The sequence below is a fragment of the Solanum verrucosum genome, unplaced genomic scaffold, assembly GCF_900185275.1.
Source record: "Solanum verrucosum unplaced genomic scaffold, falcon-dt-bn FXZP01000197.1, whole genome shotgun sequence".
Classification (NCBI taxonomy): Eukaryota; Viridiplantae; Streptophyta; class Magnoliopsida; order Solanales; family Solanaceae; genus Solanum; species Solanum verrucosum.
In genome coordinates, this window is record NW_026020363.1 from 390,831 (window position 1) to 415,199 (window position 24,369).

Consider the following 24,369-nt stretch of genomic DNA (forward strand, 5'->3'; position numbering starts at 1 on the left):
TTGAGCGATACGTAGATCAGTCAAAGGCCCAATGGATGTATTTACTTATTGTAAAAAAGGCGAGAAAGTGAAATAAATAATCCATCCTATTTGGAGATTGGTTTTAAAATGATCGTTTAAAAGTCATTCTAAAAAAAATATGATCCTTCAAATATACACCTGAGTGGTTTTATTTCTTTATGTATAATAAAATTGAGTACTTTTGACGAAATGGCTTGTGAAAGAACATGAGTCGTTTAAATGAAAGAAAACCATCCAGCTGAACGTGTCTGGATTCATTTCCATATTCTTCCTTAAGAAAAATCTTATTTGTACAGAGACCAAAAGTGCTCAGCTGCATATTTAAAGGACTACTTTAAACCAACCCCAAACATAAGAAACTAATTAATTTGTCATTTTCTCTAAAGAAGTCATTGTGTTACGAGAAGTTGACAGCCTACAAAAGTTTAGATCTTCATACCTTTTAGCAATTGTTTAAAGTTATACATGAGATCTGCAATTATCACTGGGTAGCATTTGAATGATTATTTTAGCTTTCTGTATTCTCTGAAAGAAACACTTTTTTTCTTTGGTCACAGTGATTCCTTGCTTCTATATATATGCTGAGGAAGAGAAATTTTCAAAAAAGGGTGCTTCTGTCTGTTCAAAAAACATCTCATCTCCAATCAAGGACCATGAAAGTGATCCTGATACTACAGAAGAAACATGGGAGGTGGAAGATTATGAGTACGATAGGGCATTGAATGCTGACAGGGTTTACCTTAAGTTCAAAAAGCGAGTAGATGCATATCCAGAACAGTGTTTCAGGTACAACTTTAAAAAGCTAGCCTTTGTTTACCATGCATATACTTCTGAATTTACTTTTAAGTATCGCCTCCTGGAACTTAACATTTTATTTGGTGGAGTAGATGACTTTTGAGAAGAAAACTCTCAGTTTTATATTCATTTTAATTTCCCCAAAGCAGCAAGTGAAGTCCAAGTTTAATGTACTTTTGGTTTCTTGATGTAGTGAACTTTCAGCCTTTTCTGCTTCTGTACAAGCTTTCTCTTTGATAATCTTATTCATCTCCAACTGTAGCGTATTACTATTTGTACAACTTTAATTGCATGTTGAAGTGTTCTCATGTTTTTTCTGCTGTGGCATGTATGAATTTAGAGATGCTTCTTAGAGTAGTCGTTGTGACCTTCTCTCTATTCCCAACTCTTTGAATGCATCAACTTCTCTTCATAAGCGAGAGAGTGTTGACTGGTTGGTTTCTAATGAAAGGCATTTAAGTCTTTTCCGAGTTTCGGTTCCTTTCAAGAAACTTTTAATTATGGACAGTGATTCTTGATTAGTCTGGGTTTGGGACTTGGATCAACTGATCCTGGTAAGTTTTCCTTGCCAATCTACTGGTTCTGCTTCTTCATTACTTCAGTCTGGCTGAATTTTTCCTGCTGGGCTTCTCGACTGATCTTGAGATACGTCTTATCACTGATGTCCTTTCTCCCATTTTGTTTGCTTGGTTCTGGGCTTGAACTTCAAACCATCTCAATATTGGGGTAAATTTTGAGAGTCAATGACTCCACCTTTTCAAACTACATTCAGCTTTTTTCTTGTGACACCTGAGATATGTAGGGAACTCTGCACAGAGTTCGGTCATACTAATCCAGTCAATCCAGTCCCTAGTAGAATCTCCTTGAACTACATATGAACTGATTGCTTGTGAAACCCGAGATATGTAGACAACTCAAAGACCGGAGTCTGGCCATAGCCCATTTCTTCCGATCTAATCAAATCAACACACCGAGACATAATTGGCTACTACGTCAACATCTTCGCCGGTCTTGACCTTGCTTCCATCAACATGTGAAAACTGCCATCAAGTACTTATTTTATTAGTGAGTATTAATTTATCTTTCATCATAAAACACATCTTAATGCTAACAGTTGGCTGACATACTGTGAGATTGATTAGGATTACACACTGGAAACCACATCTTAGGTTGTACATTCAGTTTTCACCCACTCCCACTGAGCTCAAGGTTACTTTTATTTTTTGTTTACTTTATTGCTTTCTTAGTCAACTGCTAACGCTAACTGTCATTTTGTGGAGACTGTCATACTTTATCCAAAAAGAAGCTAAATAAAATAAAATAAATACAGAGAGTATCATATAGTTTTCTGTTGGTAGGTTTTAGGATTCTTTTCCATTTCTATACGCGCAAGGTTTCTTTTATTTGACCTCCTTACATTAGATAATCATTAACATTCTTTCTCTCCTTACTAAAAAATCTATTATTTACTTTTACATGTAGATACTCATATGGTGGAAAGCCGCTTTTGGCTTCTGGAGATGCTGGTGATGTAGGAATGTGCAGGCTTGTGGTGCAGCACGTCAATATGAAATGCAGCTGATGCCCCCATTGCTATATTTTCTGCAGGAAGCCGTGAGCGAGAAAGGAAAACATGCCTTGGATAACTGGAATTGGATAACTTTAATAGTCTATACTTGCTCACAGGTCAGCCTTTAACTGGATATGGATTGTAGGGTGGAAAGATATGTTGGATCCGTATACTTTTCTAAGCCAAAATGGTCATTTTTTAGCTGCTGTATCATGAAGGCGGGGGTGAACCTAGTGCATAGCTGAAACACTGTATGTATTAAAGATTTCATTTAAATCAGTTTTAAAAAAGAGGTTTTGAAAGTAAGAAGTTGAATGGAAGGACAAACTGTAATAGCTTATGACTTTTTACTTCAGCTTTTCACTCGTTGAAAATGCGCGTCTCCCATGGGGCAGTTTTGTGCGAGTTTGAATTAATCACTTTCTTCTTGTTCCTTTTCTTTCTGAAACTGAAATTTTACTTGTGATCTCTTTCTTTCATTTGCTGGTTGAACTATCTATTTTATTTTGTTGATTGTGGACTATACTACTCTCTATTTTCAGGCTTAGTTAACCCCAGTGTCTGTTTCATTTTCAGAACTGTTCAAACGATAACTCTAGCGATGATGTCTGGACTGTGGCTGAGGAAGCTGTTGTCGTACAATATGAATAGCATCGATTAAGTTTACGTCTGCTGTTTCGTATGATTTTGTGATCTTAGGGTATATTTTCGTCATAATTTTTGTTGTTATTATAAAGTAGATTAGTAGCAGGGTTGTCAGTCAGTTGAGTCAAGGGTGGTTTCTTTTGCTTACATGTTTTTGAGTTTGCTGTTACTTGGTATTAGTTTTGAGATGCATATTGTCAAATTTTGGTTCGGATCATGTGTTGCGAAACTAAATCAAATGAGTAGTGGTACAGTCCCTAATTCGAACTCGTTCAAAATTTTGATCCGCCTCTAATTGTAGTTGATTTTCTATTGAATTGCAGAACATCAACCACTATATATATTTAATAATTTTTATTTATTTCTTTGTAAAATATTTATTTTAAATTATTTCTCACTTTAAACTTATTTTTAATTAGTTTATTATCTTCACTTTTAATTATTTTTTTAAAAATAATTAAAAAGTATCCTTTAATTTTAACATTTTTTTTTTATGTTTTATTTTACTTTCTTAACCTATTTTGATATTCGTTCGAAATTAACTTATTTTAAATACAAGACATTTGGAATTAAATTTAAAATCATATCAAAATGAAAGACGGACAATAAAAGAGTAAATAAAATCAATAGAAAAATAAAAGAGAAAAACAATGAATGAAGGCTAAAAAAAAGTTTCGATACAAGGTAAAAAAAGTGTATTAACTTAATTTAAATACAAGATAGAGGGTTCTTGGTTTTTTTGTTTTTTTTTAGGAAATGCTCTCAACGTATGTTAGCAAGGCTTCTATCGTGCATTGACTGACTTTCCACCATGGGACGACAACACAACTCTGGAAAAGGGTTTGCTAGTCGGGAAACACATTTCCCCTGATCTGGGTAAGAATTGCAGGATGTCAGCTCTCACTTTTGTTACTTTTCTACCTGCGCGTTTCCAATCGATTGAAGAAGAAGTCGGGAAGTATGGTTCAGACTCTGAATCCCAATCATCCATCCAATCGGAACCTTATGGTGGTGGGGCACCAACATCGCAACCGGCAATGCGTAAACTCCAATTCTCTGATGTGGGCACGTCTACCCACTCTAAGTCGGTGGAGCTGAAAAACCTTCAGGATAATCGAGGAGGTAAAAAGGGTAAACTATTGTCTTATATTCCTTCTAGCATCAAAGAAGGTCGTAAATGTGTAGAAATCGTGAGAGACGATTTAAAGGAGCAGGAGGAATACTGGAAAACCGCACTCATTGGTTGTTATTAGTGATACCCCTTTTTTGAAAACTATGGAGAATTTTGTTCAAAATATCTGAAAAATAGTAATTCCTCCTCATATATATTATGTTACACGATGATGCACTCACACTCAATCGTGATAATAGTAGTTAATCTAGGAGCTGTGGCTCGAAGAAGATGAAAACTAATTCAGGCTACAATCGAGAAGATTAGCTGAGAAGATGTAGAAGAAGGAAGAAATAATAGAATGATATTATTCATGAATGAGTGAATCAGTACATTTCCATGTATTTATACAACTAATCAATGGGTAAAATGACTTAAAGAAGAATACAACAAAAGTAACTAACTAACTAATTTCTTGACAGCTGAACAGTGTTAACTGCCTAACAATTCTAACAGCTTTCTAACAGATTTTCAGATTCCTTTACATTCATTTTAACTAACTCGACTACATATACTTGCATCAATACCCCCCTAATTGAAGAATAGCCTTGTCCTCAAGGCTAGAATGAAGGAAATCTATGCTGCAACTCTGTGAGAATTTCCCAGGTGGCCTGAGTTGTATCAATGCCCAGCCATTTAACCAACACCTGACAAACAACCTTATTACACCTCTTGATCATCCTCCTTTCTAATATAGCCTCAGGTAAGGGGCAGTAGGGACTAGATATATGTAACACTGGAGGATGGTTAAGGACAGCAGGCACTTCATGGCATTTTTTCAACTGTGAGACATGAAAAGTAGGATGGATCAATACATCTGCTGGAAGAAAAAGCTTATAAGCAACTTCCCCAATCTTAGCATCAATCAGATAGGGACCAAAGTACTTAGCAACTAACTTGTTAAAGGGTCTAGTGGCCACAGAGAACTGCCTGTACGGCTATAGCTTTAAATAGACCTAATCACCCACACTAAATTGTCTGTCAGACCTATGTTTATTGGCCAGATCTCTCATTCTTTGTTGAGCCCTGGACAATTGGAACTTCAACAAGGCAATAATAGCTTCCCTAGCCTCCAAGGACCTGTCAACCATCTCATTAGAGCATTCACCAGCCAAATAGGGAAGATGAATAGGTGGATTTTGACCATAAAGAACTTCATAAGGGGAGCATTTGATAGCTGAATGATAGGTTGTGTTGTACCACCACTCAGCAAGAGGCAAGTGAGCAACCCACTCCAAGGGTTTATCTGAGCAGAAACACCTCATATAAGTCTCCAAGGTCCTGTTCAAGACCTCAGTCTGACCATCTGTTTGAGGATGGTAGGCTGTAGATTTATGCAACTGAACTCCTTGCAAGGTGAACAATTCTTGCCAAAATGAACTCAAGAAAACAGGGTCTCTATCACTCACTATAGTAGAGGGCATACCATGCAGCCTAAACACATTGTCCAAGAAGCTTTGAGCTACAGTCTGAGCAGTGTAAGGATGCTGCAAGCAAATGAAATGGCCATACTTACTCAACCTATCAACCACCACTAAAATGATATCCTTTCCTTTAGATTTAGGTAAACCCTCAATGAAATCCAAGCTAATGTCAGTCCAAACACCTTCAGGGATAGGTAGAGGTTGAATTAAGCCAGGATAAGCTGAGGCATCATACTTGTGTCTCTGGCACACATCACATCTGTTAATGATACTCCTGACATCTGAAACCATGGTCTTCCAGTAGAATAGGGACTGCAATCTCCTAATGGTAGCATCCATTCCAGAGTGGCCACCCTGAGGTGTAGAATGCCACAACTGAATAATATGTTCTCTCAGCTGATGGTCAGACCCTACCACTAATCTTCCCTTCCACCTAAGCTGAGAGCTAATCCAAGTAAAGGATTTATAAGGTTGCACTACCAGTTTAGTGATCAAGGTCTGTAAAGCAGCATCAGAAATCCAAGATTGTTGAATCTGACAGAAAAGTGTATCATGGGGGTATAAGCAAGGACAAGGCCAATAACTCTGCACCTTGATTTCTAGAGAGAGCATCAACAGCCTTGTTGTCCAGTCCTTTTTTGTATTCAATAGTGAAGTCAAATGCCATAAACTTTGAGATACCAGCCACTTGAAAATCAGTGTGTATAGTTTGTTCCAGCAGATGCTTCAATGCCTTCTGGTCGGTCCTGACTATGAAGGGTCTACTTAACAAATAATGTGACCACTTAGTCACAGCAAAAACCAATGCCAGCAATTCTCTATCGTAAACACACATGGACTGATGTCTAGGGGCCAGTGTTTAACTAATATAAGCAATAGGGTGCCCCTGCTGCATTAGGACATCACCAATACCTGTACCACTTGCATCTGTCTCAATAACAAAAGGTTCAGCATAGTTTGGCAGAGCCAAGACAGGAGCAGTCACCAAGGCTTCTTTGAGAGTAAGGAAAGCTGTAATAGCTTCTTCAGTCCAAGCAAAACTGTCATTTTTAAGTAAGTCATGTAAAGGTCTGCATATAGCTCCAAATCCTTTGATGAACCTCCTATAGTACCCTGCTAAACCAATGAAACCTCTGAGTTGCTTGATGGTAGTAGGCAGTCCCCAGCCTTGTACTGCAGATACCTTTTTAGGATCAGTTGCTACTCCCTTAGCACTGATAAAATGTCCTAAGTACTCCACTTCTGTTACCCCAAAAGCACACTTGAATGCTTTAGCATACAATTGATGGTGTTTCATCAGCTCAAACACAGTTCTTAAGTGATCCACATGAGCAGACATAGTTTTGCTATAAACCAAAATGTCATCAAAGAAAACTAACACTGATTTTCTGAGTAATGGTTTGAAAAATGAATTCATAAGACTTTGGAATGATGAAAGAGCATTGATTAGCCCCAAGAACTCATAGTGACCCTCATGAGTTTTGAAAGTTGTTTTATGCATGTCAGATTCTGCCATTCTCAATTGGTGATAGCCAGCTCTAAGATCAATCTTAGAGAACACCACAACACCCCCCAACTCATCCAATAGATCCTCAATAATAGGGATTGGGAATTTATCCTTCACTGTTAAATGATTCAAATCCTTGTAATCAATACAAAGTCTCCAGCTACCATCCTTTTTTCCAACTAACACAACCGGGGATGCATATGGACTAGTACTATGATGTACAACCCCTTGATCTAGCATCTCTTGTACCAACTTCTCAATAATATCCTTTTTTACTCCAGGAAACATGTAAGGTCTGTTACTAATAGGTGTTGCATTGCCTATGAGTGGTATTCTGTGATCATAGGGTCCTCTGTGAGGTGGTAATGCAGTAGGAATATCAAATATACACTTGTATTGTTCCATTAAAGAAACCAAAACAACTGGAATGTCATCACCTGTGGTTGTGATAACTTGGATGTGGTTACATTGGAAGGTAACAAGTGTGTTCACTGACAACATATAAAATTGTACTTGTTCTACAGGTTTTTTATTCAACACTTTAGCCTTAGTAGTCTTGACTTGAGTGGTTGCCCCTCTCAACACGTGCTTCTTCCCTTGGTGCATGAACTCAATGGTCCTTTTGCTAAAATCAAAGAGAATTATCCCCAATGTATTCAACCATTGGACCCCCAATACTATATCAATATATCCTAATGGCAGTAATAGGAAATCAGAAGAAAATGTAGTTCCCTGTAACAACCACTGCAGATTCCTACAAATGGAAGCAGTTTGTACCTTCCTCCCATCAACTACACTAATAGACTGTTCGATGATTGTGATGGCCTTGCATCCTAGCTGCCTTGCCATTTCTTCATCAATAAAATTGTGGGTACTACCTGTATCAATAAGAATCTGCAATGGTCTTTTCTCATGATACCCAATGACTCGAATGGTCTGGTACCTAGTAACACCAGTGAAGGCTTGCAATGAAATTGTCATACATTCCTCAGAATTGATAATTGCTTCTTGATCTTGGAACTGATCTGGTTCTAGATCCTCTTACATAGTTACATCTCCTTCTTCACACAATTCTACTAAGAACAACTGCTTCTTGGCCTTACACACATGCCCCCTTACATACTTTTCATCACAAAGGAAGCACAGTCCCTTGGCCCTTTTCTCATCCATCTCAGCTGTAGTTAAGAGCTTCCTTCCATTAACATTGCCCTAAAATCCACTAGGTTTGTTATAAGAATTATCAAAAGGTTTCCTGTAACTAGTATTAGCTGGTATGGGCCTCTGTACATTCTGATTTCTATGGAAGTTTGGAGTTGGTAAAATGGGATTATGATTTTTTCCAGAAGGTCTAATTCCCCAGGACTGAGCTTGTGCCTCAAAAACTTCCTCTTGCAATCTATCCAACTTGTAAGCTTGCATCAGATTCTTTGGTGCCTGCATCCTTACTGATTTGTTCAATTCAGGTTTGAGCCCTCCTAAGAAACAACTGATGGCATTCTCATTAGACAAATTCACCCCTGTCAGCAGCCTATCAAACTCAGCTTGGTAAGCTCTTACATTGCTAGTTTGTTCCAGGTGCTTAATGGATTCCATTGAATCTTCATATCCATCCCCAAACCTTTCATTCAAAGCTAAAATATACTCTGTCCAAGTAGGATCTACAGCAGTGTTCCTAGCTTTCATATAAGACCTATGCCAAGCAATAGCTTCCCCATCTAAGTGAATTGATGTGACTTTGACCCTCTGACTATAAGGAATTTCATCCATAGAAAAGAATTGGTCCACCTTATACAACCATGTTTTCAGATCTTGCCCATAAAATATAGGGAAATCTAACCTAGAGCATCGAGTGAGAAAATTACCAGTTACTCCAATCTGAATGTCTTTACTTGTGTTCAACTGCCTCAATTCTCCAGAATTGTCACCTCCAACAGAAGATTCACCTCTGCAATTATCCACTTCCTTGTCTCTCTGCTTCATACCACCAATGGCTTTCTTGATTTCCAACAACTCCTTATTTGTCCTTTCATTTTGATCATTCATAGTCGCCATCAATTTCTGCAATTGCTCTTGAATCTGCAAAAAAATGTTATCTACGTCCTCTGTCGATCCTTCTGGGTTCTTATTGCGAGTCAAAGCCATGCCGAGGAATGAAAGCTCTGATACCAATTGATGCACTCACACTAAATCATGATGATAGTAGTTAATCTAGGAGCTGTGGCTCGAAGAAGATGAAAACTAATTCAGGCTACAACCGAGAAGATTAGCTGAGAAGATGTAGAAGAAGAAAGAAAGAATAAAATGATATTATTCATGAATGAGTGAATCAGTACATTTTCATGTATTTATACAACTAATCAATGGGTAAAATGACTTAAAGAAGAATACAACAAAAGTAACTAAATAACTAATTTCTTGACAGCTGAACAGTGTTAACTGCCTAACAGTTCTAACAGCTTTCTAACAGATTTTCAGATTCCTTTACATTCATTTTAACTAACTCGACTACATATACTTGCATCACACGATGAGGGATATTTTGTCTTTTGATTTGATGCTATTGCTGATTGTGAAGCAATTCTACATGCTGGACCTTACTATTTTCTTAATAAACCCCTTATGCTTCAACAATGGGAACTTAACTTTGAATTCAACCATGACTGCATTACTACGATTCCACTATGGGTTACTTTTCGTGGCCTTCCTGTTAGATGTTGGTCGAGTGAAGAACTTAGTAAAGTGTCTAGTGCCATTGAGAAACCTCTCCACACATATGTCTGTACAACTTCTATGACTAGGATTTCATATACTCGTGTTCTAGTGGAAACAGATGTGGCTCAACCTCTTGTAGACATGATTGATATCTAAACTCCTTATGGTGAGTTCTAACAAGATGTTGAGTATGAGTGGAGGCCAAGATATTGCGTTGAATGTCTGAAGTTTGGTCATACAACTGAGAAGTGTTAGAACAAGGTAAAGGCTACCGAGACGGGGGAAGCTTATCAGGAGGTAAGAAAAAAGGAAGAGAAGAGGATGAAAAAGAAGCAAGGCCAACCCCCTGTACAGGATTGGAAGGCAAAAGGTATACCAATACAAGTTGACGATCACGCAGGAAAATCCTAGATAGTAATGGGTGGTCCAGAATATGTTTCCTCTTCAGTCCTTCAGTTTTAGCTGGGAAAACATCTCAACCTGCGAGTCTTATTGTAAATGTTCCATTAGCTAACAAGTTTAGTGGATTGATTAATTCTTCTAACACTAAAAAAGATGACCCTCAGGGCCTGCATTCTCTATGATTCTTGTAATTTTTCTTATTAGAAGACTTAACCAGTCCTGTAAGCAGAAGGAGTTGAAGCTCTTTCTGGAAAAGCATAAGATAGATGTCTTAGGAGTTTTAGAAACAAGAGTAAAGGAGCATAAGGCATAAAATATTCTGAAGAAGATAGGTATCGAGTGGTCAAATTGTTGTAATTACCCTACGACATCAAATGGAAGGATTTGGCTTTTATGGCAGAGCTCAACTACTTTACATCCATTTGAGATCCAAGAACAGTTCATTCACTGCAAACTAGTTGATCCAACTAGCACTTTCCAATCCTTTTCTACTGTGGTTTATGGAAAAAATGAAGGTAGCTTAAGAGAGCTATTGTTAGGTTGGGAAGCTTAGTGCAAGGGTGTTGGTTTATGGGTGGGGACTTCAATAATGTTCTCAATTCAGAAGATAGGTTGGGTTCCCACTGTTGCCAAAATAAACTCAAGCCTTTCAATTATGTCTTGGTACCATCCAAATGTCAACACTTAAAAGAAAAGCGTGCAACTACACTTTCTGCAACAATCAGTAGTCAACTAGTAGGGTATACTGTAAAATTGACTGGGTTTTTGGGAATCTTCGGTGGTTAAATGCTTATGGACACATGGAAGCAGATATTCTAGTTTCTGGTGTATTTTTAGTGTATCAGATCACTCTCCTCAAATTGTTCAGATCAACCCCCAGCCTTATATGAGACCTGGACCCTTTAAGTTTTTTAAAACAATTTAAATTATCCTGATTTTGGTAGCATCCTAAGGAGCACTTGGCACAAATCTTTACATGGTACCAAAATGGAACAATTATGGAGTAAATTGAAAGTTGCTAAGATCGGTCTAAATGAATTGAATGCATATTTGGCTTCATATGAGCAAAAGTTGTTTCAGTCTAGACAAGGTATGGAAATAACTCAACTGCTTTTACTCTCTTCCTCTTTATGCTCACATTTGATTGAAGAGGAGAAGTAGCCATTAAGAAGTGGAGTGATGTGGAGGAACATGTACGCCAACAAAAATCTAGAGTCAATTGGATAGATAGTGGAGATGCCAACACGAGATATTTTCATGCACAAGTCAAGATCAGGGCTAACAGAAACTCAATCACTTCTATATATGATGCTAAAGGACAAAAATTACAGGATCCTAAAAGGATGGAACAAGAGTTTATCAACTTCTTTTCCAATCTGATGGGTTCATCTTCTCTTCCATGCCTAAACATTGAAGTTCTCAGGAATGGTCCTTGTCTATCTTATCATCAAATAAGTTAACTGATAACAGATGTGTCAAAACTAGAAATATTTGCAGCCATAAAAGGTATGTCTCTTTATAAAACTTCAGGGGTTGATGGTTTTCTGGTAGAGTTCTTTATTCAACATTGGTCTTTGATTAAAACTGATGTTATTAGTGCTGTAATGGAGTTTTTTAAAACTGGGGAAATGCTCAAAGCTTTCAGCTGCACTGCTATTTCTCTTGTTCCAAAAGTTTCCTCTCGTACTCAAGTAAAAGAGTATAGACCCATTTTTATTGCACCACTATTTATAAAATTATTACTGAAGTCCTGACTAATAGGATTAAGAAGGTGATTGTTACTCTAGTGAGCCCTGCACAATCTGCTTTCATTGAGGGAGAATTATTATTGACAATATTCTTTTTAGTCATGGACTATTGAAATGGTATACTAGGAAAGGTTTGTCCCCTAGGTGTGTCATGAAGGTTGACTTAAGGAAAGCATATGATTCAATTGAATCGAGCTTTTTAAAATCAGTTTTGGTTGAACTAGGATTCCCTTTCAAATTTGTCCAATGGGTGATGGAATGTATTTCCTCTGTTTCTTATTCTTTAGTACTTTTTGGTGGGCTGACAAAACTTTTGAGGGTAAGAGGGGTATCAGGCAAGGGGATCCTCTATCTCCCTATCTATTTGTTATTGCTGGAGTATCTTCAGAGGGAACTGACTCAAATGGGGCAGAATAAAGGTTTCAAGTTTTATCCTAGGTGTAAGAAATTGGGAGTGATGCATATATGTTTTGCAGATGATCTGTTAATGTTCTGCAAAGCAGATACGGTTTCCATCCAATTATTACAAGGTGTTTTTCAAAGATTCTCTATTGCAGCAGGCTTACAAGATAACATAGAAAAGAGTCATATTTATTTGGTTGGGGTTAAGACAGCCTTGAAGCAGGAAATTCTCACTACTCTAGGTTACTTGGAAGGGTCTATACCTTTCAACTATTTAGGTGTTCCTCTCTCCTCCAAGAAGATGACAGTAACTCAATGTTTGCCTATTGTAGAGAAAGTCACAGAAAAACTCAGATGTTGGTCAGCAAAGCTATTATCATATGGAGGAAGGACTCAAGTGATTAAGTCATCTATTTTTGGTGTCCAAACTAATTGGGCAGAAATTTTTATGCTTCCTAAAAGTATACTAAAGTTAATTGAAATTGCTTGTAGAACTTTCCTATGGGCATGTAATACTACTCAATCTAAGAAATCTTTGGTATCTTGGAAGAAATTATGCAGACCTCAGTCAACAGGTGGGCAAAATATAATCAAAATGACTGGTTGGAACACTACAGCTATCTTGAAGCAGTTATGGGCTATTACAGAAGAAAAAGAATGTATCTGGTAATAGGTGCATCTTTACTATATGAGGGTGCTAGGTATGAGTTCTACCCTATTCCCAAGTCTGCAACTTGGATCATTAGGAAAATATTGCTTGCTAGACAGTATGTGATCAAAGTTCAGCATCTCCAGGGGGACTTGAAAACTAGATTAAATTTGATGGTGTTAAATGGGAAGTTCTTAATCAGGAAAATGTACCTTTATTTGACACCACATTTTCAAAAGATGCCTTGAAAGAACATTGTCATGCTCCCAACTATTCATCCTAGACACATTATTTTTATGGTTAGCAGCCTTGAAAAGACTAGAAACAGTGGAGAGATTACAAAGATTTAGTGTCCAAGTCCCTTTGTAGTGTGTTTTCTGCCAGGCTCCTCTTGAAACGTTTGACCACCTGTTTTTTGGCTATCCAGTTACATGAAGATTGTGCGGTAGATTGCTTACCTGGATGGGAATATAAAGACAAATTGGTGACTGGAACTTTCCTGGGCAAATGTTATGGCTAAAAGCAAGCAAGGCAATTCAACTATAGTCTCATGTGGTTTTGGCATGCTCGTGGCAGTTTTTTGGAGAGAAAGAAATCAACTCAGATTTCAATCGGGAAGGTTTCAAGATGGTAATATATGCCAAGAAATAGCATGCTATCTTCATATCAAAGGTAGAGAACTGACCAAATGGAAACTTCCCTTGCAAAACTTGATTGGAGTGCCATGAGCGCAGGCTCCAACTTCAACTCTTTTTGAGCATGACACGTTAAAATGTAATAATGGATCCTGTCTTTTGTTGTAATTATAGAGCTTGTTTAGATAGTGAAGGATATGTAAATACTTAGCTCATAGCTTGCACGTTAAATAGGTGGTCAACATCTATTTTGGTTCTTGTATTTTCAACTTTTTGGTCTGAAATGAATGAAAGTTTGCTTTACCAAAAAAAAAATACAAGATAAAGAATATAAGATTATTTTTAAAAAAATATTTTTTTAGAAAAATAAAAATAAATTAAAATTTTTAAGAAAATTAATTTTTAAAAAAAAATTAAAAATATTTACAGATGTGGCAGGCGTGTGTGTACAAACACAACCAACTTGGGTGGTTGAAGGTGTCATGACATCACAAAAGGTGCACAAATGTATGGAAAAAAATGAGTTTGGGGGGGTGGAGGTGGGGTGGGGGTAATAGGACCTTAGTTAATTTTATGTGTGTCTTTGGATTTCGGTCATAATCTAAGAGGGGTGGTTTGGGAATGACCATGATTAGGGGTGTTCAAGGGTCGGTTTGACTCGATTATTTGTCAAAATCAAAACAAAACCAATTTTATCGGTTTTTGAATTATCAAAACTAAACCAAACCAAATATAATATACATTTATTAGTTTGATTATTATGGGTTTTGGTTCAGTTTAATTTGATAATTAACCATACACAATTATTTTTTAAAAAAAAATCATTCAAAAGAGAATAAAAAACCACAATTCATTCAAAACCAAAATAGTTAGAAAGACTAACATTACATAACTTTCGATTGCTAAATTTACTTTGAATAAAGCTTCAAAAGTCACCATTTTGGCATAGAAGGAGAGACATTAACATTTTTAGTCCCACAAAAAATTATCGTAGACACTTATATACATGAAACCAATAGATAAATGTTCTCGTTTTTGATGTTTTTGCTTTAATAAATAAATTATAAATAAATTTTGATGAAAACATATAGTATAAGATATACAAAATTGTTTAGAAAAATAATTTATCATTCATGTATAGTAATAAAATATATGTATACAATATATTGCTTCGGTTCAGTTATTTCTTCAGTTTTTTTTGAACAAAATCAAAACCAAACCAAATACTAATGGTTTTAAAAATCAAAAACCAAATCAAAATAAATCCAAATAAAATCGATTTATTTAATCGGTTTAGTTCAATTTTTTGGTTTGGATTGATTTTTTAAAAAACCGTGAACACCCCTAATGATTATGATAAACAAAAAGGGGAAATTGATCACTTGTTCAACATATGTGGAAATAGTACAAATGTGTTGATCTCTCCAAACTAGTATAAATATCCTCTCTTGTTAAGCTTATTTTTACTCACAAATCACTCTAAATAAAAGTTTTGCATCTTTCTTTCCTAGATTGGTGCTTCTTTGGAAGCTCAAGATATTTTGAGAAATTCATCACATGATACTGAGAGTTACACGACTGATAAGCGTGAATCTTAACTTTCAAAAGTTCCAAATTAATAGATTCCCTTTCCCGATATAGCTAATATTTTGATAAATGCTAACAACTGTGTTTCATGTGAGCCGTGCCTAGTCCCAAAGAGGTATTGATAGGCCATCTAGTGGATATCGTGAACATCACAAAAGTAGTATTGGTGATGGAGATAAATGGAGTAAAACACCTAGACCTCATATGCCTAGACGGAAGTTTTATCCAGGCCTTGGTTATAGGGAAAATGCTATGGACTTCACCCTTCAACTCCATAGCCTTCCCCCAAAACCAATATCTGGCTGAAAGTTATTCCACTTGTCTCTACCTCCAATGCAACTTCCGCAACATTCTTTATATCCACTAGACGGCCTATAAATACCTCTTCCAGGACTAGGGCACGGCTCACACAAAACATTGGCTTTAGCATTTAATATCAATTACGTTAGGAATGGAAAGTTGTTGATCTGGAACCTTTATATTTCAATTTCATCATTATCAATCATGTCACTTTCAGTATCAAGCGATGAATTTCTCAAGATATCACTTGGTATTTTTTTTGAGTGACTGAGAGGAAATATCTTATATTTGTAAGAGAATATAAGCTTAACAAGAATGGATATTTATACTAGTTTGGAGAGACCAACACACTTGAAGTTTTTCCACATATGTTTAATAAGCGATCAATTTCCCTCTTTTGTCTATCATAATCATGTACAATTTTTATTCTTCTTAATTAGGCTTACTTTTAAAATTAAACCAAAGGATATGATAAGTAGACTTATAAATGTAGTTATTCCTATAATAATGTACTCTTCTGAAACAAATCAAACATTTGTTAAAAAGATTTATAGAAGTCTAGTAGGTACACGTTTGGACCGGTAATTTGAAGTCAAATTTATACTAATTTGGAGAGACCAACACATTTAAAGTATTTCTCTAAAGATAACTTTCTCTTTAATAAATTTTGTGAATTGGGATATCTTAAATATGATTGAACAACTAGGAATAGAAGAAAATTAATTTAAATCAAAAGTGTCAGAAACAATATCTACACAAGATTCATTGAGAAGAATAGGTATATAATGTAGGTACAACAGAAAAACTCAATAACAAGGAATAAATAAACAACTTCAGTGATAAGGGCATGTCCCTTTTGGTTAATGTCTTTGTAACGGCCCATTAGGCCGTTATGAGTACTAGACCTATTTCTTTCATAAAAGAACCTTTACTTAAATTTTTAATGAGAATCTTGAATTATTCGTTTAACTACGGTTATTTGGTTGGTGGGTATTTATCAAATAATTAATTTTTAGTTGATTGTAAATGAATTAAGTCTAAAATTTATTTAATACCCCATGTCACTTGGTTCATATGTAGAAATAAAATTCAGCAATTTTAGTTCATAATTAATTTAGGATAAGAAGTTATATGCTAAGTTTAAAGGATAAAAAGTTATATGCTAAGTTTTCTAAATGTGAATTTTGGCTTGAGTCTGTGGTGTTCTTAGGCCAGATTGTTTCGGTGATGGAATTAAAGTTGATACTTAAAAAATAGAGGCAGTGCAGAATTGTCCTAGACCCACATCTCCAACTGATATTAGGAGTTTCTTGGGATTGGCTGGCTATTATAGAAGGTTCGTCGAGGGATTTTCATCTATTTCATCTGTTTGACTAAGTTGACTCAGAAAACAGTGAAGTTTCAATGGTCTAAAGCTTGTGAGAAAAGCTTTCAAGAATTGAAAAAGAGGTTGACTACTGCCCACAGTATTGACCTTACTAGAAGGTACGCAAGGCTTTGTTGTATGTTGTGATGCGTCCAGAGTAGGTTTGGGTTGTGTGTTAATGTAGAATGGAAAATTTATAGCTTATTCCTCCAGACAACTTAAGGTTCACGAGAGGAATTACCCAACTCATGATTTGGAATTGGCTGTCGTGGTATTTACTTTGAAAATATGGCATCATTATCTTTATGGAGTTCATGTAGATGTGTTCACTGATCACAAGAGTCTGTTGTATGTGTTTAGTCAGAAAGAGCTTAATCTCAGACAAAGAAGGTGGTTAGAGTTACTCAAGGATTATGACATGAGTATTCTTTATCACCCAGGTAAGACTAATGTTTTTGTTGATGCTTTGAGTAGATTGTCTATGGGTAGTACCACCCATTTTGAGGAAGAAAAGAAAGAGTCAGCGAAAGATGTGCATAGAATTGCACGATTAGGAGTTCGACTAATGGATTCCACAGAAGGAGGAGTAGTAGTGATGAATGGGGTTGAATCATCATTGGTGTCAAAAGTGAAAGAGAAACAAGACTAAGATCCTATTTTGCTTGAATTGAAGGAAAATGTTCATAAGCAAAAAGTAATGACTTTTGAACAAGGGGGAGATGGTGTATTGAGGTATCAAGGTAAATTGTGTGTACCAAGGGTGGATGAACTCCAAGAGAGGATCATGGAGGAAGCTCATAGCTCTAGATATTCTATCCATCTGGGTTCCACAAAGATGTATCGTGACTTGAGAGAAGTATATTGGTGGAATAGTATGAAGAAGAGTATTGTTGAGTTCGTTGCAAAATGCCTGAATTGTCAGCAAATTAAAGTAGAGCACCAAAGGCCCGGTGGTATGGCTCAGAATATAGAAGTTTCAGAATGGAAGTGGGAGATGATCAATATGGATTTCATCATAGGTTTACCAAGGTCTTGCAGGCAGCATGATTCTATTTGGGTGATTGTTGATTGAATGACTAAATCAGTCCATTTTTGCCGGTAAAGACTACCCATTCAACAGAAGATTATGCTAAGTTGTATATTCAAGAGGTATTCATACTTCATGGGGTTCCGATATCAATTATTTCAGATAGAGGTGCACAATTTACTGCACAGTTTTGGAAGTTAAAGAGGCTTGGGTTCAAAGGTGAACTTGAGTACTTCTTTTCATCGTTAGTCAGATGGTCAAGCAGAGCGCAGTATTCAGGCCTTAGAAGATATGTTGAGAGCTTGTGTGATTGATTTCAAAGGTAATTGGGATGATCACCTACCTCTCATTGAGTTTTCTTACAATAATAGTCACCATTCTAGCATCCAAATGGCTCCTAATGAAGCTCTTTATGGGAGAAGATGCAACTCTCACATTGGATGGTTTGAAGTTGGTGAAGCTGGGTTGATAGGACCAGACTTACCTTTAAAAGAGTATATAGGGACTATGTATTCCCAAATAGTAAATGTTTTCACATTTAAACAAGAAAGGGAACTTTGATTTCCAAAAGAGCCTTTGAGCTAGTTTTTCAGAAAAGAGTAAATGCTTTCACAATTGAGCAAGAGAGGAAACTTTGATTTCCAAGAGAGCCTTTGAGCTAAGTTTTGAGCAATAATCTCAAACCACAGAGAGAAGTTATGGTTTTAAACATATAAGCTAGTATCTTTTGGGAGTAGTATTGAGCACCGATATGTGGTAGGGTTCAGACAACTCCTAGCCTCCATAAACTATGAAGCCATCATGTGTTGAAAATGGTCATACTTTTTAGATGATTCCTTAGTGTTTTTTAGCATAGACTAGTGGATCCACTTAGTAGTTAGGTTCTCTGCCCTTGGCAAGGTATAGGATGGCCCTGTCAGCGTGAGGCAAAACGTCATATCATCACATATCTCTTAAGTAATGGTTGTCGATTAGAGAAACTCCCGCAACAGTATTTTTTATTCTTATATACATTGAGTTATTTGTATTTTTATATACTTCTAGAGTTCATTTGTGCCTTTGCATACAAACAGAGTTATTATTGTATTTCTAAATACACCGAGTTGTTATCCATGTTTTAAAAGCTTTTCTTTATATCGAATTTACATTATTGCTTTATATTGAAATGATTTAAGTTGAGTTGAGCCCAGGTATGTTATTTTAGTTTCTTTCAAGGTTATGTCTTGTTTTAGGTTTACCTTCGCATGCTCGTACATTCAATGTACTGATGCCAGTGGGCTTGCATTATATTATGATGTAGATATAGGTAACCAGGATCAACATCCAGCGCTTCAATGATCTAGTTGAGCATTCAAAGTCTTAAGGTGAGACTCTTTGCTTTCCAGAGGACCCTTATTTATATTGCTTTAGTAATTTTTAGTTGTTAGGATGATCGAGGTTCTTGTCTCGGCATCCCTCCTAGTTTAGAGGCTTCATAGACAGTTAGTAGTTCATTTGTCTTCACATTGTTATTACTTATGTTAAGACTTGAGTTGCCATGTTGGCTAAGTTGAATGTTTTATCTTTCAACGTTCTAAGTTATCTTATAAACAGTTGAGCAAAGATGCATTGAATAATTGTATTAATGCTTTAAGTCTTCCTCTATGAGTTAAGCAAGGCAAAGGGTTCACTTGGGCCAACAATGGTTCTCGTGTGCGAGTACCGCACAGGGTGTAGGCTCAGGGCGTGACAAAAAGTGTCCTCAAATGCCTATTTTATGCTCTAAAATGATGTTAAAGTGTTGATTTGCAACTATGAAGGCTAAGGAGAAAGTCAAGGACATGACTGGACAAAAAGGAACTAAACAGCTGAAGAAGTGACGAAAAAGAAATCCTGGCAATAGTCAAGACCACTCAGTGAACCGTTGAGTGGCTTTTTAGCTCGCCCAAAGTTCCAGCATGCTAGCCCTGGGGAAGAACCAAGTTGGCGACAGAAATAGGCAGAAGACGGATCGCCGATCGGTTCCGCGATAACAAATTGGATCACCCAAAGTTACATGACCTGAGATGTTGAAGGCCAATGCAAAATGGCGATGGAAGAGGAAAATCGGTGGATCACCGCTCCACTCGAAGAGGCGCGACTTAATCCGCCGAGTGGACTTTCAGGACAAAACGTAGGCAACTATAAATTGGAATATTAAAGAAGAGTTCAGTAGTTCTCAGACAACCTTGACTCCCATGTTTTAGAATTAGAGTTTTCTCTTAGTTTTTGAGTTCCTATTGTAGAATTTTGAGGATTTGAAAGAGGGTCTTTGATTTTAACCCTTGGAAAACATTGTAAAGGCTTGGAGGCTCTTACCCAGCTGATGGCTAATCGAGTTGGTAATTGTTTTTACCTTTTTATGATGTCTAGCTAGAACCCCAATTCTTGGGGTTTGATCATGTGATTATGGATTGAATTAGCTTATGGGTATTGTTATTTACTGATCTTAATTCTTAATCAAAGTGGGTTTAATTGATAACTGTGTTTTAATCTAAGAATTGTAGTTGCGAATGCAATTCTAACTTTGAATTCTGGGCACGCTTGAAAAAGAGGTTTTAGAATCAAAGTTTGAATTGATGATTGTAGTTATCAGGTTGATATGGGTTTAGCTCGAAAGAGTAAATCTTAATCTCGATTATACCTATCTAGCTCGAGAGAGTAGATAAATTAAGGTGTGGGATGTTCTTATTTGCTAAGTTTGTTGATGTTTGAAAGAAATTGCTTGAATCGTTACAGTTGTTCGAGAGAAAACTATCTCACTTATAGCCTAGCCTACCCACTGAAATTTAGTTATTTATTAGTAATTTCAATTACCCATATAGTGAAGTTTGCCTATAATCAATCATATCTAGAGAATTCCTCCCTATATTGATATTTCCCCTGTTTTGCTTGTGTTGTAGCTGATAGTTAACATTCCAAAACCCCCCATCTGACATTCGGTGTCACCATTTAGAATTATTTTCATGTTTCCGATAATTTTTATTCCTATAATCGATTAGACCACGTTTGCACTTCATAATTAAATTTGAACATGTATCGCTCCTTGTGGGTTCGACCCTATCTCTTTGTTGGGTTTTGTACTACTTAATGATCATTTACACCTAGAATTGGATGAGGTATACTTGAGACATTTTATCAAAATGGCCCCGCTGCCGGGGGGAAGAAGAAGGCCAACCTATTCAAGCCGGTTGACTTTGTGACAGTCCGAGGCAAGAAAGTGAAGTGCGACAGTTCTAACATCGATCTTGTTTTGGGTGCACTTATTATTTCATGTACCAATACATCGATTTGATCAAGAGAAAGACGTTGGAGGACCTGAAGGGTTGGTTGGCACTCCTATTATCTGATGCCACCCTGAGGTGGATAGAGGCAGGTATGCCCATAGAAAAGAAGGATCTAAATGTGGAAGCTCGGTACTGGTTCGGGTTCATCAACAGCACGATTATGCCATCCCAAAATGAATCCATTCTTAGACACCCAAAGTCAACATGTTTAGGCTCTATAATTTCTCACCAAAAGCTGAATTTGGGGCTATTGATTGAGCAGGAGATGACAATGAGGGCCAAGCAAAGAAAGACTTTGCTCCCATTCTCGATGTTGATCACCGAGCTATGCAGACAGACCCATGTTTCTCGAGATAAGAAGACAAATGTAGAGATGACACCCACCTCCTCTGCTGACATCCGACATATTGAGGCCGAGTACTAGAAGGATGAGGCTGAAAGGAGGAGGGCGACCCCGGTGGACACTTCTCTGGGGTTAACCTTGACACACTACCTGCAAAGGAAGTCTTGCCTACTCAGGCCACCAGGCCTTCAGGTATTTCCAGTTCTACTCCTTCCGACACTCTGGATACTTATGGTGCTCCCCCTCGCCCTAGATCTGCTACTGTTGGTGCTAGTACTGCTCCTAGGCCTCCGATCACCCAGACAATGCTATTCAAGATGGGGCATCTGGCGCAGTCTACTAATACGCGTGCCTCCCGGTTAGAGGCTGCGATTTCTAGGATGATTGAGAGAGCCATTGCTGCTACATTGACGCGTATCAGAGCTTCAATTGATGCCCTTACAACGAGAGTAGAGGTATGTGATAGAGGATATGGTGCTTCTAATGAGGTGACGGCCTTGAAGGCCGATATTACTGGGTTGAGAAAGGATGTGGACCAGCTGAAGTCCACTAATTTCACCTCACTAGTTGGGACGGTGGAGGTCCTAGATGACCCGAGTGCAGATATTCCAGCCTGTTCGGATGTGCCTCCGGCTACTATGACCGGAGATGAGGTTAGAGCTGATGATGCTGCTACTGAGTTTGAGGCTGAGACTGATTAGGAGCACCTTGATATTCGTGAGGAGGCTGTCTATGAGAACCTGCTTGACTTGGAGGGTGCCATGTATGAGACAAATAGGCAGGCCTCTCTGAGAGATACTTCGATAGTGGGCTCCAGTGGAGCCAAGGATGCTGAGACACCAGGAGTTGATGTTCAGGTAGATGGAGTGACTGAGATGCAGACTTAACCCCAGGCCTAGCCCGACATGAAGACTATTTTTACCTCCCTCTCTGTTGTGTTTTATTGATTGTTGGTTTTTAGTTGTATTTGAGGACAACGCCATGTTTTGGTGGGTGGGATGAGGTATTTCCATACTTTCCTCTTTTTTCGGATGTTTTGTGAATATTGATTTGATTTTAGTTGTGTTTTGTGAATATTGGGCTTAATTGGTTTATATATATATATATATATATATATATCTTGGCTGTGATATTGCTGATGTTCTTAGCTTGTGGCTTATTATTTTATTGTGAAATTGGTTTTGAACCAAATTTTAAATTTTACCACCTCTTGTGTGTGTGATTGTGGTTGTTCTTGCGAAAATTTTAGTGTCGGTTGTGGTCAATATCGATGACTTGAATAATGTTCCTTATTGAAAAAAATGAATGTGCGACTATGATGAGTTAAACGAAGTTACATAGGCAATATGTGAACTTTTAGCATCTCAATGTGACTAGCTGGTTGTCGAATGAGTCTATTGTAATGAACATTGCATGCACGCTAGCTAGAAAGTGTGAAGTCTTGTTTGATAATGGTATCAATGCCTTGTGTGGTAAGATTACTTTGAACATTGTGTCTGATGATACATAGAATTTACCCTGTTGGTCTTGTTGATTGAGTGATGCAAGCAATTGAAATGATTTTAGGTGAGAATTCTGAAGAGTGAACCAATTTGACAATATAACTCTTTTGTGGCCACCCTTGTGAGAAGTGTGAATCTTGTTTTGTCACCCATTGAGCCTAGCCTTTTCTTCGAAGAAACTTGAACAATTGTGACCTCTCTTTATCCTTTCACCCATAACTTTCATGAAGTATGGTTCGTTTGAATAGCCAACTTAGGCCAAAGACTAAGCTGGGGGTGTGGTGAAAGAGAAGGAAATTCAAGAAGTGTGAAAAATTCCACATTGATTTCAGATTGTTTGAAAAAGATGGAACCCCTCCATGTAAAAAATAAGAAAGGAAATGAAAAAAAGAAAAGAAAAGAAAAGAAAATGACTGAAAAAGAGAAAAAGTTGTAAAATAAAGTTTGTGAAAAGAATGAAGAAAAATGGGGTATCCAGTGACTCATGATGAGTTGAATAATAGGGTGGAGTTTGAACATGTTTAAATTTGAAAGAGAAGGAGAAATAGTGATTTTCAGGCCATACTTCATAAAGTTGGAAACTAGTAAGCCTAAATGACAATACCTTTACGCTCATCCCCGTTAGAAGCCTTGAAAAGACCTTTGTGATCTTGAGTGAGCTGAAACGAATGTTGATTGTAAAATAAGGGCAACCCTATGGGTGAAGTCATACATGTGTTCATCTTTGTGAGTGTGAGAGTTGTATGTGATTTCGGGAATTTAAATTGTTGACAAATTTTGTGTGAATATGGAATCATCTTTGTTGTGAGGGCATTTGAATACCTTTGTTGAGCTTGAACTTGCATTTGAAGCAAGCATTGTGAGCTTGAGTACACTTGATGATGGTGAGTCACAATTTGAAACTTTAAGTGCACGACTGATCATTGTCTGAGTAGTTTGAACCTTGTTGTGTGCATTCATGTTGAGTCGTATGCAGCACTATTTGTTGAAATTCTTATTGAACTGCTGATCTTGAGTTTTACTTGAGGACAAACAAAAGTTTAAGTTGGGGGTGTTGATGAGTCGGAGATTTTGACTCATTTAGGGCTTTGTTTTGATAGTATAAATGTTCTCAAATGCCTATTTTATGCTCTAAAATGATGTGAAAGTGTTGATTTGCAGCTATGAAGTCTAAGAGCAAGGCAAGGACATGACCAGACAAAAAGAAACTAAAAATTTGAAGAAGTGAAGAAAAAGCAATCATGGCGATCGCCAAGAC

At 37.1% G+C, this 24,369-nt stretch overlaps 1 long non-coding RNA gene across 1 annotated transcript; it reads left to right on the top strand.

Annotated features, from left to right (window-relative positions):
- Window positions 1-480: 480 nt before the first annotated feature.
- On the top strand, window positions 481-3,049 carry LOC125837783 (uncharacterized). The gene is made up of 3 exons (XR_007443540.1): window positions 481-807; window positions 2,299-2,502; window positions 2,963-3,049. It is a non-coding gene; the product is annotated as an uncharacterized LOC125837783 (long non-coding RNA).
- Window positions 3,050-24,369: the final 21,320 nt, after the last annotated feature.